General features: G+C 31.0%; 1 long non-coding RNA gene across 4 annotated transcripts; it reads left to right on the plus strand.

Moving 5' to 3' along the window:
• The first annotated feature begins 3578 nt into the window (after positions 1-3578).
• On the plus strand, positions 3579-16520 carry LOC134685259 (uncharacterized). Of its 4 annotated transcripts, none has more exons than XR_010101276.1 (5): positions 3588-3676; positions 7958-8017; positions 8618-8772; positions 11071-11146; positions 14977-16520. It is a non-coding gene; the product is annotated as an uncharacterized LOC134685259 (long non-coding RNA). The 4 variants fall into 4 exon arrangements; XR_010101277.1 differs by lacking the exon at positions 3588-3676 and adding an exon at positions 3679-3793; XR_010101275.1 differs by lacking the exon at positions 7958-8017 and having other exon boundaries at positions 3579-3676.
• The last annotated feature ends 733 nt before the right edge of the window (positions 16521-17253 follow it).

Consider the following 17253-nt stretch of genomic DNA (forward strand, 5'->3'; position numbering starts at 1 on the left):
TTGCTTGTATTTTTCTAAATTTAAAAAAAATTTAGTATTCTTATCACTTTCAGAAGCCCATGTTGCTTTTGTTCGTAGAACTGCTCCTTTGCATTTTTCTAACTCATAATTATTTAACTCAAGCTTTAAGTTTTCTAATTTCGTTACATCTATAGCAATACCGTCTGCTTGCATGGCACATATTCTTTGGATTTTATTTTGCAATTTAAAAAAATCTTTCTTTTTTTCTTTTGCTAAATTAACTGAAAAAACTTGTGAGAACTTTTTGATTCTAAACTTAAGATTATCCCACCATACAAGAGGTTCAACAGTATACAATGAACTTTGAACAGCTTCATTAATTATATTTCTTACTTTTTGAACATATTCATCATTATTTAATAAGGTGTTGTTTAAAACCCATAATCCAGGTCCTTTTTCAACAGTACAAAAATTGAAATTCATTATAACATAAGTATGGTCACTAAAACTAGTTTCGTTATAAAACACATTTTGTACATTAGATGACAACATTCGACTAATAAGAAAATAGTCAATACGACTTTGTTGTAACATACCATTTGTAATTCTTTTCCAAGAAAATATCTTTTTATTTTCATTTCTACTTCTCCATACATCATATACATTACATGAATGAATTATTTCAAATAACTCTTTATAAGCTTCATCACAGACATGTTTTGATAAACCACCTCTATCTAAACTACTTAAAGTGGTATTAAAATCACCTCCAACAATAGCACAAGACCGTATTAAAACTGTTTACTAGACTGCGGTTGGATAACAAAAAGGTGCTTTGGAAACTTATCTGTAAATATTATTTGTTTAAAAAGGTATGATAAAAGAAAATATTTCAAAGTTTTGCAAAATTTGTGTTTTTTATCAAGAAAAATTCACGATGAAGACTCAATTAATGATTGATCTGTTGTTTAAAATTGTTTGGGACTTTTTAATTTTAATCTGTACTGATCAAAAATTCAAAAATTACGAAAAATGCCAAAAGCCTTACAAACGTATATAATACGTATATAAACGATTCAGATTTTTTTCAATACCTTCTCTGAGGAAAGTTCAAACTATAGCGAATTGTGTACTATAAGGATTTAAAACCCTTTACATAGTATGCTAACCTCTGAAAGAAGCAGCCTGTTTTGTTTCGTATTAGGTTTGAGAAATATTTTGTTTGTGTTTTGCTTTTGTCTTTTACATAATTTTGTGTTTTGCTACTGTTTTTATAGAAAAGGGGGGTGCCGTGACATAGATTATTTTAACGATAAACACCAGCTATAAAATGAGTCAATATTTTTAATGTTCAGTTAATAAGTTACCATTTTGTGACACATAAAAACATAGAATATGAATAAAAGGAGACGCAAGGTATAATACATGAATCGACAATCACCTCTTTATTCTGTTATTTACTTTTATTGGTCCCATCCATTATTCTCTTTTCTGTAAACTACATCAGAGACAAATAATATATGTCTCTAATCCCATTCAAAACTTGGACAGAAGCTTCTTACAATCAAAAGATAGATAAGAGAGGAATATTTTTATTGATTTTTCCCCCTGATTTTTGTTGAGCCTGCAATTAACGGCAAAAGTAGGCGAGACACTGGGTTCTGCAGAATCCTTATTGACTGAAAGCATCACATGTATACCTACCACTTGCTCTGCAACAAATACTGAACTTTATAACATATTTCCGGGATAAGAGTACCTACATATAAAGTAAACTTGAGTTATAGGCTTATATTTTTCTAGACTTATTCTTAGCATGTTAACATTCTACGTGTGCCTGTTATAAGTCAGAAGCCTGTAATACAGTGGTCATCGTTTGTTGCTGTATATCATATGTGTTTTGTACATTAACCAGGCAGTTAGTTTTGGTTTGAATTGTTTTACATTTGTTATTTCGGGGCCTTTATAGCTGACTATCCAGTATGGGTGTTGCACATTGCTGAGGGTCGTACGGGGACTAATACATGTAGTTGTAGACTGTATCATTTAGTCTCTGGTGGAAATATGTCTAAATGGCAACATTGTTAAACTGTATTTCTGCTGATTGTGTCATTGATACGTTTAGTAAAGTTTGAAGGTATATAGGAACTGGGACTTATATAAAACAAGTATTATAGAGGTCTCAGATAGGAAAAGTTTTTTCTCAGAATATAAGTTACACTGTCAATTTAGAACAAAATGGGAGGCAATCGAATGCATCGAGGCTAATACAAGATTTCCTTGCAACACACATGTCATCAATCATATCTCTTGTTTCAGGGATAAGAGGGTCGACGTATACATATTAAAACCATGATAAAGACCAACTTAGACAAAGGTTTATGCCATAAGAAGAACTATCACTTTGTTTAATTGTTATGTTTGTTTACTGAGTCGTTTTCTGAAATGTCGTGTAAACAAAGAGTGGGGTATAAACCAGTCTTTATGTTAGCTCGACTTTATTTCAGAACGTTAAAGTATTTTTATAGGTATCGACTGAGCAGTTTTCTCGGAAATAAGAATTTTAAATGTGTCTGTTCGGAAAAAATACGATAACTGAATGTATCGCAGCTATTTACCTCTTTCTTGCAAAAAATACATTCCGTCAAAACATATTTCTGAGATGACATATAAATTAAGTAAAATTTAAGTATAAAATTTTCAGACTATTCGAATGAAAGTATTATCCAAAAAATATTGCATTGTTTTATTGTTATTTTTGTGTATTGTAACGAACATATTTATACACCTGGCAAACAAATTTTAGGGTGTATAGGAACCAATCTCATCGAACGACTGTCAGTTTATAACTGTTGATTATTAGGAAAATATGATGTGAGAAGTTGCAAAAAATATTAGAAACAATGTTGTGTCATATTTGAATAGAAAGGAGAGACAACTGACAGCATCCTAGCTACTACCCCTTTCCACCAAACATTTTGTTTTTCTTTATGTCATATTTCCGGGATAAGAATAAAATGTAAAATGAAAGGATAACATTTTTAGACTAACTAATTCATAGCACAGTATAACCTGAAAAAGACAATACGGTCTTTATGGTGTTTTTGTTAAATGAGTTGTGATTTTACATGTCTTGGTGACACTTTGGAGGCATATAGGAAATATACTGGTCAAACGAATGGCAGTTCAAATGGTCATTACTTTATGTCTATATGTGTAAATATATGATGTAAGCAGTTTCCCTTCCCAATTTACAAGAAACAATGTTTCTATTTGGAAAGAGACACACTCAAAAGGATCGAAGGTACCCCCTTTTCTCCATTTCACTGCAACATACTTTTCTTTTATAAAATATGGACATGGTAATTGCAGACTAAAGACAGACTAATTTAGATGAAGAAGGTATAATCTAAATGAGTTAGCATAATCGTCACCCAATCCTATACCTTTTAGCTTATAATATAAGAAATTTATTAGTTTTTTTAGCCTTCTTATATAACTAACAAATTAAGACCGTGGGACCATACGGTCTAACAAATGTCTTATAGAAGCAATAATAAGTGTCATAATCCGTACTTCCCCAGCATAACTGTAAGACGTTACCGCATCCGTTTTAACTTTTATATGGTTTTATAAGGGAAGCTGAGCAAGCCTGTCGCCATTATCACGAAGACCAGTAATGACAGAATATTGACAGGAAAAAAACAGATAAATAGTGAATACAGTTATAAATTATATAAATTATACTATAAATTAGAATTCAGTCGACAATAACACCTTGATGATCGAGATTGCTTAGTCTGCATAGTGGGGATATAGTTTCGTGAAATCGGTAAAAAGCTCGAGCAACGTGCAAGGATTTGTATAGTTACTAACTATACAAATTCTTGCGTTCTGTGTATTTTTTTTTGTGGACCAATAGGCTAATAGTCCCTTATATGTGAGAGCTCGCTGCCCTTCGAAAATTGGTACTGATTCTCGTTACTGATACCCTTTACAAATGGTGTAATCTTAAACTTCCGATTGTAGAGAGATATGATATTGTTTTATTGTACATGACTTATGGCATTGGATCTGTCAGCTGTCATGCATGTTGTTGAAGGAAGTTTGGGGTTATCAATTAACCAATTTTAAGCATTGTACAAATATACGTCCCCCATTCAAATGCATTTATCATCAAAAAGGGGGGGGGGGGGAGATTCCAACCTCTGGATCCACCACTGGTACATATGTATATTCATGATATCTTTTAAGATTGTATTATCAATAAGGGTAATTTAGGCTACACACCTGAGTATATGATACCAGAAGTCCATTACTAGAGGAAGTCTGCAAGCTGTGTTATATATATAGTCCGTGGGTAGTGAAGTAAGGCGTCAAAGAAAAAATTATAATAGCCTTTCAAGACGTTATAATTATTTGGACTAGTCCGCAGGCAATCAGGTCACATTGTCTCCGCCTATTCTCAGTGGAAATTACTGTACAATATAATAAGAAGATGTGGTATGATTGCCAATGAGACAACTATCCACGAAAGACCAAAATGACACAGAAATTAACAACTATAGGTCACCGAATGGCCTTCAACAATGAACAAAGCCCATACCGCATAGTCAGCTATAAAAGGCCCTGATAAGACAATGTAAAATAATTCAAAAGAGAAAACAAAAGGCCTTATTTATGTTAAAAAATGAAAGAAAAAAACAAATATGTAAAACATAAACAAACGACAACCATTGAATTACAGGCTCCTGACTTGGGACAGACAAATACATAAATAATGTGACGGGGTTAAACATGTGTAGATTTTGGATTATATCTGAAAACTAAGGCATTAAGAGCAAATCTGTCATGGCCCAAAATTTTTGATTAGCTTTACATCTATGTATCAGCCCTGAAATTTTCAGACAAACCTGTCAACTGATTGTTGGGTTGCTGCCAATATATTAGTACAATGTATTAGATTTTAGGGAACATTTGCAATTGTTGGTTATTTTCTTGACTATTATTATAGATTACGATTGTGCACAGCAAAAATGTTCAGCAAAGTAAGATCTACAAATAAGTCAATTATGTATAAATGACCAAATTTATCCCTTAAGGAGTTATTGGCCTTTAAAGGCAATTTTAAACAATTTGTTTATTATGTTTTTGAGCTTTGAAAAATGTTCTTCCCTGAAACTACTGAACAAGTTGCAGGCAAACTTATTCAAAATGATCCTTATTGTTTTATTTTGTGTTTCGTAAAAAAACTATGGCCACCATGGCTAAAAATTAAATAGAACATAGGTAAAAATGCAGTTTTTGTCTTATACTTATAAAAACTGAAGCATTAAGAGCAAATAAGATTTATCAACCCTGAAATTTTCAGATGAATGGAACAACCCATTTTTGTGTTGCCACTACATTTATAAAGTAAATTTTGGAAAAATTGCTGTTTTTGGTTATTTTCTAGATTATTATTTATATAGATAAAGACTGTAAACAGCATATATGTTCAGCAAAGTTAAAAGACCAAAACTTTCAATTGACCACTTTAAGGAGTTATTTCCCTTTAAAGACAATTTTGCACAATTTGTTCATCATAATATAAAATAGAAGATGTGGTATAATTTCCAATGTGACAGCTCTTCTCAAAAGATCAAATGACACAGAAATAAACAACTATAGGTCACTGTACAGCCTTCAACATTGAGCAAACCCAATACTACATAAAATTGAGAATGGAAATGGGGAATGTGTCAAAGAGACAACAACCCGACCATAAAAAAAAAACAACAGCAGAAGATAACCAACAGGTCTTCAATGTAACGAGAAATCCCCACACCCGGATTCGTCCTTCAGCTGGCCCCTAAACAAATATATATATACTAGTTCAGTGATAATAAACGCTAGTATATAGTCAGCTATAAAAGGCCCAGAAATGTCAAATGTAAAACAATTCACACGAGAAAACTAACGGCCTAATTAATTTACAAGTAAATGAACATATAACAAATATGTACACAAAAAATGTAACACAGCAACAAACAACAGCTACTGAATTGCAGGCTCCTGACTTGGGAAAGGCACATACATACATAATGTGACAGTGTTAAACATGTTAGCCGGATCCCAACCCTCTCTAACATGGAACAGTGGTGCAATAGTACAACATTGAAACGAACTATAAAAATCAGTTGAAAAAGGCTTTAAAAACTCATCAGATGGATACAAATAGAAGTATATCTAACAAAAACAGAGTGAAAGTGGCTGGGCACTTATACATCCAAACAACAAAAAGACCATTAGTACAGATCTGTGAGTACTCTCAGTTACTGACAGCTAGTTCAAAGCCAATAACACTTATTGCAAAGCCTATCATAGTTTTCCACAGATTCACCTGCAAGTTACCTGTCGATTTAAACTTTTGTAAGTTCTATTGTCCCATTAAACAAATACAACAGGTATTGTTCTCTGTTTAGTTTATTCAATGGGACCTTTAAATTTCTTGCAAGAGAAATCTATCACTCACTGATTAATTTACCTGAACAAAAAATTGAACTGTCAATGATGGAAATACATGTACAAATAAGTAATTATTAAACTGCATGTGATGTTGTATTTATTCAATCAATAAGACATTTTCAATTTGTCTGATATAAACACTGATTTAAAAATTAAAAGTTGATTTCTGATGATCAATTTTCAACATTTTACCTATTAAAATTTGCTATTTTTTATAGTCTGTTCACAAATAAAAAATTAAAATGATAATGTTTAAATAAAGGTCTTCATAAATGTATTCTTTATAACTGAAGAACCATGAAAAACATGCAGATTCTTTGAAACATAATAGCATGCAGTACTTAAAAAAAATCAGAAATAAACATTTTATAATTAAATCAGTGCTTAATTTATATTATATTAAAAAGTTATATTGAACAGATGGAAAATATATTATTGATACTGAATAAATATTGTATCACATGCAGTTTAGGTGAGTTTATACCTGTATTTCAATCAACAAAGAAGATATTTTTTGGTCAGGCAAATTAATCAATGAGTGATAGATTTCTCCTAGAAGAAATTTAAATGTCCAAGTGAATAAACTACACAGAGAACAATTTTAAAACCTATTGTATTGATTCAATGGGACAGGTAAACTTGCAAAAGTTTAAATACCTTGGTAAAGAGCAGACGACTCTGGAAAACTTTCATTTGGTTCGCTATAGTAAAAAAAATCATGCATCTAAAACATCAACATCAAATGGATTTAGTGTAAAGACGTCATAAACAGTCAGAGAAAAACATGACCTTGTGCAATGCCAAGATACGGGTATCAATTAACAGATTGTAAAATCCATGAATGTGTGTATGTATATAACAAAAATGTTAGTTTGCTTTTAGTTTACTGATAACAAAATCAATATTAATACCAAATTTCAACCAAACTTGAGGTGAATTATAATTAGGGTATCTCCAATAAAGTTTATGTTTTATTTTCTGTTTTCCCGAAAAACATGACCACCTTGGCTAAAAATAGAATATAGGGTAGAATGCAGTTTTTGGCTAAATAATTAGTTATTTCAAAAACTAAAGCATTTAGAGCAAATCAGAATAATTATTTATTTCAAAAACTAAAGCATTTAGAGCAAATGAGAGAAGGAGTTAGGTCAAAGTCTACCTGCCCTGAAATTATCATCAGGGTAACAGAAATTTAGGCTATTGCCCCTTATATATTCATTAGAATCTGTCATTTAAGTAGTGTTTTATAAGCATCAGCTTTTAATTTGCACTTTTCCAATTCAATGGACCATGTGTTATCTTTATAAATGTTCGATGTGACTGTGACACTGTGGGCTAATTAATTCAAGATGCGCTAAACTTAAATTATCTAGACCCAGAACTGCAAAAAAAAATATTGCAACATGTCATTTTCAATAGCTTTTTTCCCTACTGAGGAAGTCCTGTCTGTAAAGTATGATGAATTCATGTCTGTTTTTTTTATTTTTAGATAAAATGCCTTTGGTTAGGAAAAGAGGCAGACATTATGCCCATGTTAAATATGAAAGAGGTAAAAGGAAATTAAAGAAAGGTGTTCAGGTCATCATAAATAATTAAACAGGATACAAAACCTACATCTGGACTCCAGCTTGCTTCCAAATTTTCAGGAAATGACCTTAATTCAGATCCTCCTTGTTCAAGTTCATTGCTTGGTACAGAATATTGCCATAAAATATTGGATGTGAAATACCTGAAAGTATAAGATGTCTACATGTTGATCTTTAATTACGAATGATGTCCTTGTTCAATGATAACATTTTGTAAATGTTTTGACTTGTTTGTGATATCAAGAACTTTGGTGTAACAATTTTCAGTAATTCAGAGATTAAAATTTCTTTCATTAAAATCAAATGTATTGTTACAATACATGTACATGTACTAGTATACAGGAGCACATCGAACAAGTTGAGATATATATATAAACACCATAAGGTGTTGACAGATTGTTTCTGACTGTTTCTTATTTATTTCTTGAATAAATTCCAGTAGTACATTGTGTACTAATATTGCTTTTTTCAAAGATAATATTGTAATGATTTGGGTAAAAAATCCCTCTAAACTATTGAAAGTTAGATAACTATTCACATACATGAAAATGTTTATTTTTTAGGTACAGATGCCCTTAAAGTTTTTGATGAAGTAAAGAGCAAGATACTGTCCCATCTGGCAGCAATACTGTATGACACTGTATGACCAATTCACAGACAATTTGACAAAGAATAACAATAGAACACCAACAATTCACATATGAGACGATGTTTTATGGTAAACCACATACTGTGTAGGATTTAATATTGTCTCCCATGAAATGATGTCCACAGGACTTTATTTCATAGTAAATACATGGACAAAATTTACTTATTTAAATGTGTCCTGGACACAATTTCCTATGAAAATATGTCCTCATGAATGGAAAATGCTATGAACATGGACATTATTTAATACTATAATTTTGTACAGGTGGACACTATTTTCAGGACATTTTTTTGGTATGATCAAAATATTAAATGATGTCTATTGCCTTGTTATTACTAGACATTTTTTAACCAATAATTGCGAACTTTAATACTTTGTAACCTTGACAGAGAGTTGTCTCATTGGCACTCATAATTATCTTTGTTGCTGAAAAATGCTGTATACTTAGGGGACAGCATTCCATGGCAATGGACAGTGTTTAATACCAAAATTCTATAATTTCTATTGCCTTCTTCTCATAATAAATATAGTAAAGTTCTTCACATTTGATGTTATACTTTACACTCTTCTTCCTTTTTGTTCTTCTTTCATTGTCATTATCGTTAGCTTGGTATTTCTTAAAACTTTAAGTTCTCTCTATTCACTTCCATCCTTATTTTTTTGTTAACATTTGTATATTAATCAATGTCAATCAATCCTTTGGATTTTTATTAATATTCAAGTGTAATAAAACTTGTTAATGACCTTTGTATTACTTCCCTTGGAGGTCACAATTTAATAGCCACTTCTATGACAACTTGTCCTGTAGGTGGACACTATTTCATAACTTTTGCAGTAAAAATCTGTCCACTTGAGGGACAATATTTCATGGCAATGGACATTATTAAATACCAAAAATCTATGAAAAATTGTCCACATGGACACTTTTTCACAGGACACTTTTATGTCTTACAACTGTACAGAAATTATTTAAATAATTTGAAATAAAGATATTAAGCAAAACTTTTAAAACTTTGTCGGGCTTAAAATGACACAGAATTAACAACTATATGTCACCGTAAGCCTTCAACAAAGAACAAAACCAACACCACATAGGCAGCTATAAAAATCCTCAAAACAAAAAATGTAAAACAATACAAAACGAGAAAAATAATGGCTTAATTTATGTAAAAAAATATATGTAACACAGTCACAGCAGCAAAAATCCACTACAGGTTCCTGACATGTGACAGGCACATTTGATTGTGAAGGGTTAAACTAGTTTGAAGGCACTAACCCTTCCCCTAACCTGGAAAAGTGGTTTAACAATACAACATAATAACACAGTTGAAAAAAAATTAACTCAGCTCATGGATACAAATAGAAATACATCTATCAAAAAACAGAAAGTTGACATGGATGGGTACTTGTACATCCCAACAAAAAAATAGAAAAAAACCTGCCTAATTAATGTACAAAAAAATGAGTGAAAAACAAATGTTTACAGTTACTGACAGCTAGTTAGTTCAAAGCCAATAACAACTTATAAAAAGAATCATGCATCTTAGACTGATTTGTCAATCAATACACATGCACCATCTAATGGATTTAGTGAACAGGTGTCATAAACAGAGAAAAACAAAAACTTGTGCAATGCCAAGATACAGGTATTGACAGATCCATAAATCTGTATTTATTATTAGGTATATAACTATAGTTCGATTTTCATTAAATAATAACAAATCAATATTATTTCCAATAAAAACAAAATTCAAAGACCTAATTACAGTTTTGATTTGGTAATTGTTTAAATGAGTTTATTTAAAGGATCAATAAGTTTACCTGCCGGATCATTTCTAAATTTCTGGGCTCCGAAAACAACATATGATCAACATATACATTTGTACTCATATTTGGTTTTTGTTCATATGATACAGACTTTATACATGTACAGGAACTTCTAAAGAGGTTTGAAAAGATAGAGATGTGGCATGATTACCAATGTGACAACTAGTCACAATTGATTTGGGTAGAAGGGACAATAAGTAATGCCTTCAACCATGAGTAGTAAAAGACTAAATTAGAAAAAGTAATGGCTAAATTAATGATAGAATAAATAGAAAAACAATTTTAATGGAAACAAACCACTGAATATTAGTCTCCTGGTTCCAGATCATTTTAATTGATTTAACTTGTGAGCACTTAACCAAGAAATATTAACAATGTAACAAGAAATCTCCCCTTTGGCTTACATTCTTGCATAGAGTTTCCCATTGGAAACTGACTTATTTAATTCAAGAAATCCACATTTATTACTTTTTATTTTTCTCTTTATTTATCAACTTTAATTAATTTGCTATCATGTTATTGTTTCTTTGTTATTTTTAGGTGAATGGTTATAGTAATTTAGACAAGCAAAACATGCATTAAAGACTGTCAGTGTTGCTTGGATTTTCTCCATATGGTAATATCTATAATAAGTGTTAAATTCATACAAATGTTTTCATTGTCTATATGTGTTGGCTGATAGATGAATCATTTCAGTTAAGCTCATCTGATCCAAAGGGTCAAGTGAGCTTTTCTCATCACTTGAAGTCTGTCGTAATTGTCTGGTTACTTTTACAAAAATCTAATCTGAAACTACTGAGCCAAATATAACCAAACTGGTATACAATCATCATTCGGATATCTTGTCCAAGGACCTGGCATGCCAACCATCATAGTTGCCATGCATGGTTAAAAATAGAACAGAAGGGCAAATTCAGGTTATGTTTATTGTCTTAAAAATGGTAGAGAAATTTTGAAAATTGCAGTAATATTTAGGAGACATTTCACTTAAAGATTGATTTTAACCATTTGTTTTGGGTTTTTTATTGCATTTTCCTTTTAAGGAGGCTCGAGGGTACAAATACATCAGCAAACATTGAAACATTTTTTTTTCATTTCAAATTTTATTTATTACACTTTTAGTGTTACTTTATGATATTGTACAAAAATCAACCAAAAAAAAACAATTTGTTTTGGCCCCAGATGACTTTTAAAATGTTTATATCATTGAAAATGCTCCAAATTATCTCCCCTTGGTGAAAAAATGTCATTTAAAAAAAAAAAACTGAAATAACTTTTAACTCATCGGTGACCTTTATTTTTTATTATTGTTTTCAAATGAACTGTACTTATACTAAACTATTGAAAAATTTAAGCCATTTCTGTTATTTCTTTCTTTTTTTCTTTTGATTTTACCTTTTTTTCTCCTATTAGTTCAACAGAAAAAAAGTACCTTAACAGAAATACATGCTTCTTTCAAATGCAGATTATGAGCTTAAATAAACGGGAACCCCATATTTTTATTTAAATTTTCTTTTAAGATTAGGATAAAGTTTATTTATAGAAAAGAATAGCGAAATCCTATATTTAAAAAAAAAATTGATTCAGACCTGTGAGCCCCCTTTATATTATAATAAAAGCTATAATAGAAGAGAAGCGAAAGGTACCAAAGAAAAATTTAAAAGACCAACAGACAACCAATATTGCATAAAACATGTAACACTAAAGCTGACCCTATTAAAAAAAGGAGGTGATCTAGAAGGGTAGGCAGATCCTGCTCCACATATGACACCTGTATAGATGTAATGAAAATTTAAATATGAAAAATGGTCTAGTTTCTGGTGTCAAAATTTATGAAACTTGAAACTGTATTAAATGTTTCTCTTTGTTTGGGACAGAATTAGGTATGTGTTTATGTGAATCACTAACTTATGCAAGACAGGTCCTACACCTGACAACCTCACATTTTTGTCGAGCCTTCGACTTTAGTCCAAAATGCAAGACTAAGCGATCCTACTTTCAAGCGTCGGCGGCGGCGTCCACAAAAATTCACTCTGTGGTTTAAGAAAGTTATTAAATTTTCATTCTTAAACTATACTGGATTTCTACCAAATCTGGACAGAAGCTTGTTTATGATCATAAGATAGTATCCATAAAGAAATTTAGTAAAATTAAAATTCTATTTTTTCTGTATTTTATTTATAAATTGTTTGCAAAAATAAAATTCCATTTATTCTGTTTTTTACCTATAAATGGACTTAGTTTTTCTGCGGGGAAACATTACATTCACTCTGTGGTTAAAGTTTTTGAAATTTTAATAACTTTCTTTAACTATCCTGGGTTTGTACCAGTGTATCTGTATTTTACTTATAAATGGACTTAGTTTTTCTTCCAGTTAACATTACATACAGTCTGCAGTTACAGTTTTTAAAACATTTATTCGATTCATTAACTATCCTGAAATTTTTACCAAACTTGGACAATAGCTTCTTACAATCAAAAGATAGTATCAAGAGGAATATTTTTTTTCCTCATTTTTGTTGAGCCTGGGAGTTACAGCAAAAGTAGGCGAGACACTGGGTTCCGCGGAACCCTTACACATTTTTTTAGTTTCTTTGTTCATTTCATAAGTATAAGGACACCATGAAACTAAATATCAAACAAAGTAAAAAATATCTTGTCATCTGGTCACCGCGATATAGCCTTTCTGTGCTAATACGGCGTAAAGCAACAAACAATCAAGCTTGTCATCCGGTGGGTTTTTGGTGCATCACATATAATATCTGTTATCCCTTTTAAAAGTAAGTTTCTAACCTTGACAATATTCTTCTTCACAAAATAAATTAAAAACTACAGCAATCAAAAAATATTTTTGAAATTTTACAGATTTTTAAATTCCTACTTTGACAAATATATTCTAAGTCTTGTACGAGACAACACTATTTTTAACATTTGACCTTTGTTTTTAATTTTGTTGAAGCATAACATTTTAATTATCACATATATCCTGAAATTGTAATACAATGATATCATACATATTAAAGTTTTATTTTGATATGAAAGTATAATGCATAATACAACCACCCACATATTTTTTTTCTTAAATACATAATTTTTTTTAATAACCTTCCCTGGAGGGGGCAGAATATTTTCTGGAACAGCCTTTATATGTTTTCTTGGGGGACAGGACATAGTATTTTCTAGAGCAGCCCTTTATGTTTTTATATAAAAAAAAATCTATTTCAAGTTGATATTAAAACACAAAAAACCCTGTGATAGAATCTATATTACTCCAATCCAGGTTTTACCCTTGTTCTATGTGTATGGTACAGACAAACGTATCAAAAAGAAAAGATGTGGTGTTAAGTTTGCCAATGAGACAATTCTCCACCAGAGACCTAATGATGTAGATGTTAATGATAAACCACACATTGAAATGCCTACCTGTTTATTCTGGATATGACATGAAATTTCATTATTGGAACGAAAACAAATGTTAAGTTAAGTATGACGTCCATTATCACTGAACTAGTAAATATTTTTGTTTAAGAAACAGCTATTAAGAGCACGCTTCAGGTTGTGGGATTTTCTTGTTGTATTGAAGATCCATTGGTGGCCTTTGGCTGCTTTCTTCTCTTTGGTCAGGTTGTTGTTTCTTTAAAAAAATCCCCATTTTCAATTTTACATTTTACTATCTGTAGGTAACATTATTTTTGTATACCCTTCATAGATAAGTTTTTGCAAATTTAACTTTCTATTGCAGATGGATTCTATAGTCAGAGGGGAGATGTGAAAAAATCTTTATTAAAGTCAAGTTACATTAAATGGGCTATGTCACAGATTTCAGTCAAATTTTGCATATATAGAACTCTGGCTCTAGTGGAAACCGAAAAAGTTATGCATTTATCTCATTTATCATTTGAAATATTTACTGATTGAAATCTTTCAATATGAGTGAACATTTGTATAGAAAGCCCTTAAAATCGGCAAAAATCATCCAAAATCTGTCTTAAAATTCATCAAATCTCTAATTCTTCTCCATAGATTTTTTTTTTAAAACTATATGACGTTGATACATAAATTTCAGTTTTGATGTTGCAAAACAAATATAAATAAGGTCACGGAACAAAAAACAAATACCGGTATGTAACACATAAACAAATGACAACCACTGAATTACAGGCACCTGACTTGGGACAGGCAACTACAAAGAGAATGTGGAGGGGTTAAACATGTTAGCAGAATTCAAACCCTCCCCTAATCTGGGACAGTGGTATAATAGTCCATTTACTGTTCCTTGACCTTAAATTAGATTGATAATTCAAATTGAAAACTCAATTTTAGCACTGACCTTAAAATAGATTGATAATTCAAATTGAAAAACTCAATTTTAGCACAAACAGGTTGTTTTGCATTTTATTTATTAAAAATGTTATAATAGCCATGAAACAATGATTTTATTTTCAGGTCATTTAAGAAGAAAATTGATAGAGGAAAGATACAGATATGCAAGAATTTAATATTTGAAATGCACTTAATATTTCTTTTGTATATGACCATTAAATTTTGGCAGTCATTGTTATCTCTGCTATACAAACAAATATATCTTGTAAAATTTATTCATAAGAGGAAGCTTTAATAACAAATATCTAACCACATTAGATATTGTTTATGCCCCAACTACAATAGTAGAGGGGCATTATGTTTTCTGGTCTATGTGTCCATTCGTCCGCCCCTTTGTCCGTCTGTCCCTCTCCAGGTTAAAGTTTTTGGTCAAGGTATTTTTTGATAAAGTTGAAGTGAAATCAACTTAGAACACATATTCCCTATGATATTATCTTTCTAACTTTAATGCCAAATTAGATTTTTGATCCCATTTCACTGTCCACTGAACATAAAATAATAGTGTGAGTGGGGCATCCTTGTACTTAATGGACACATTCATGTTTGCCAATTTTTTAATTAGTCTAAAACAAATCTAATTTTTTTTATTCTGTGGGATTCAAAAGATTTTGTCATTTGTGATAATTATTTATTTTGAAGTCTGAGAACATTTCATACAAATTTCAAATTCTAAATAAGACATCTATACAGCACATACTCCATCATAAATTGTGTTAATGATAATGTTGACTATATATCATTTTTATTAAAGAAAAAAAATAATGTATCGCTTATTATGTGCATTCCTATGACTATCCATACTCTTGACTTACTTAATATTCATGTGTTTACATTAATTACATATATTTAAGTAAAACATTTCAATGTATGTCTTCGTAACAATATCACACGTATGAAATGTTTTTTTTTGTTTTTTTTTTAGCTGTATATTCTCTGTGAGGGTTATTCCATTAAAATGTATCAGGGAGGGAAGTTAAATTATTGAACTTGGGTCATGGGTCTTAATTATACCCCTGCTTTCCGTTTAAAAAAAAGGGGGGTATACTGTTTTACCTCTGTCTGTCAGTCCGTCCGTCCTTCTGTCCCATGTATATTTTTCGTCGCATTTTTCTCAGGAACTACAATACAAGGATTTCTGAAATTTAATTTCAGGGTTTATATAAGTCAGCTATACCGTGTGATGCGTTTTCAGATTGATCACTTGACAATTTCCTGTTTACCGAACACTTGTATGATTTGACACATGATAGCCAAGTTGAAAATTTTCGTCACATTTTTCTCAGGAACTACAATACAAGGATTTCTGAAATTTGGTTTCAGTGTTTATCTAAGTCAGCTATACCGTGTGATGCGTTTTCAGATTCATCACTCGACAACTTCCTGTTTACCAAACACTTGCATATTTTAACACTATTAATATTATCCACTTGTGGCGGGGATATCATCAGTGAGCAGTAGCTCGCATTTTCACTAGTTCAGTTTGCATCTTTTATCATAATGTAGAATTATCTAAAATATTGTTCTTAATTGTAGGGATATTTTGATAGTCCCTACCCACAGGCACTTGTCTCAAAAAATTTTTTCCTATATACCTTAATATAACACAAGGTACTTAACTAAATTTTTGAATAATAACACCCAGTCCCAAATTCCTGTTATTTTTTTTATTTCTCGGTTGTCAAACCTACTCAAACTTAATATGCCGTAAATCTAAATTGATTTATCTACACAATGGTATACGACACGACTATCAGTGTTGTCGGGATAATTAGTAGCAGGCCTCAGAAGTCGGTCAACGGGATGTTTTTTGCATTCGTCTATTTTTTTGGCAACACCCAGTCCGCATGTAATTTTTTACTGGTTTCTCATTGGTCAATCGTCTGGCTAAAAATAAATGTGGGAAATTTTGGTCAATTTATAACTCTACATTAGTGTCGTTGTGTACACATGTGTTTCAAAACAAACTTATTTGGGTTAGTTTCACATAATCTGTAAAGAATTTACAATAAAGGTAATAATTCATAGTCAGAGGGAAGCTAACAGTTTTTATTTTAATAATTTTTTATAATAATTCAATCACTGTGGGCTGGGTGTTACCAAAAAATTAGACGAATGCAAAAAACATCCCGTTGACCGACTTCTGAGGCCTGCTACTAATTATCCCGACAACAATGATAGTCGTGTCGTATACCATTGTGTAGATAAATCAATTTAGATTTACGGCATATTAAGTTTGAGTATGTTTGACAACCGAGAAATAAAAAAAATAACAGGAATTTGGGACTGGGTGTTATTATTCAAAAATTTAGTTAAGTACCTTGTGTTATATTAAGGTATATA

This window comes from Mytilus trossulus, chromosome 9 (assembly GCF_036588685.1).
Source record: "Mytilus trossulus isolate FHL-02 chromosome 9, PNRI_Mtr1.1.1.hap1, whole genome shotgun sequence".
Taxonomy (NCBI): Eukaryota; Metazoa; Mollusca; class Bivalvia; order Mytilida; family Mytilidae; genus Mytilus; species Mytilus trossulus.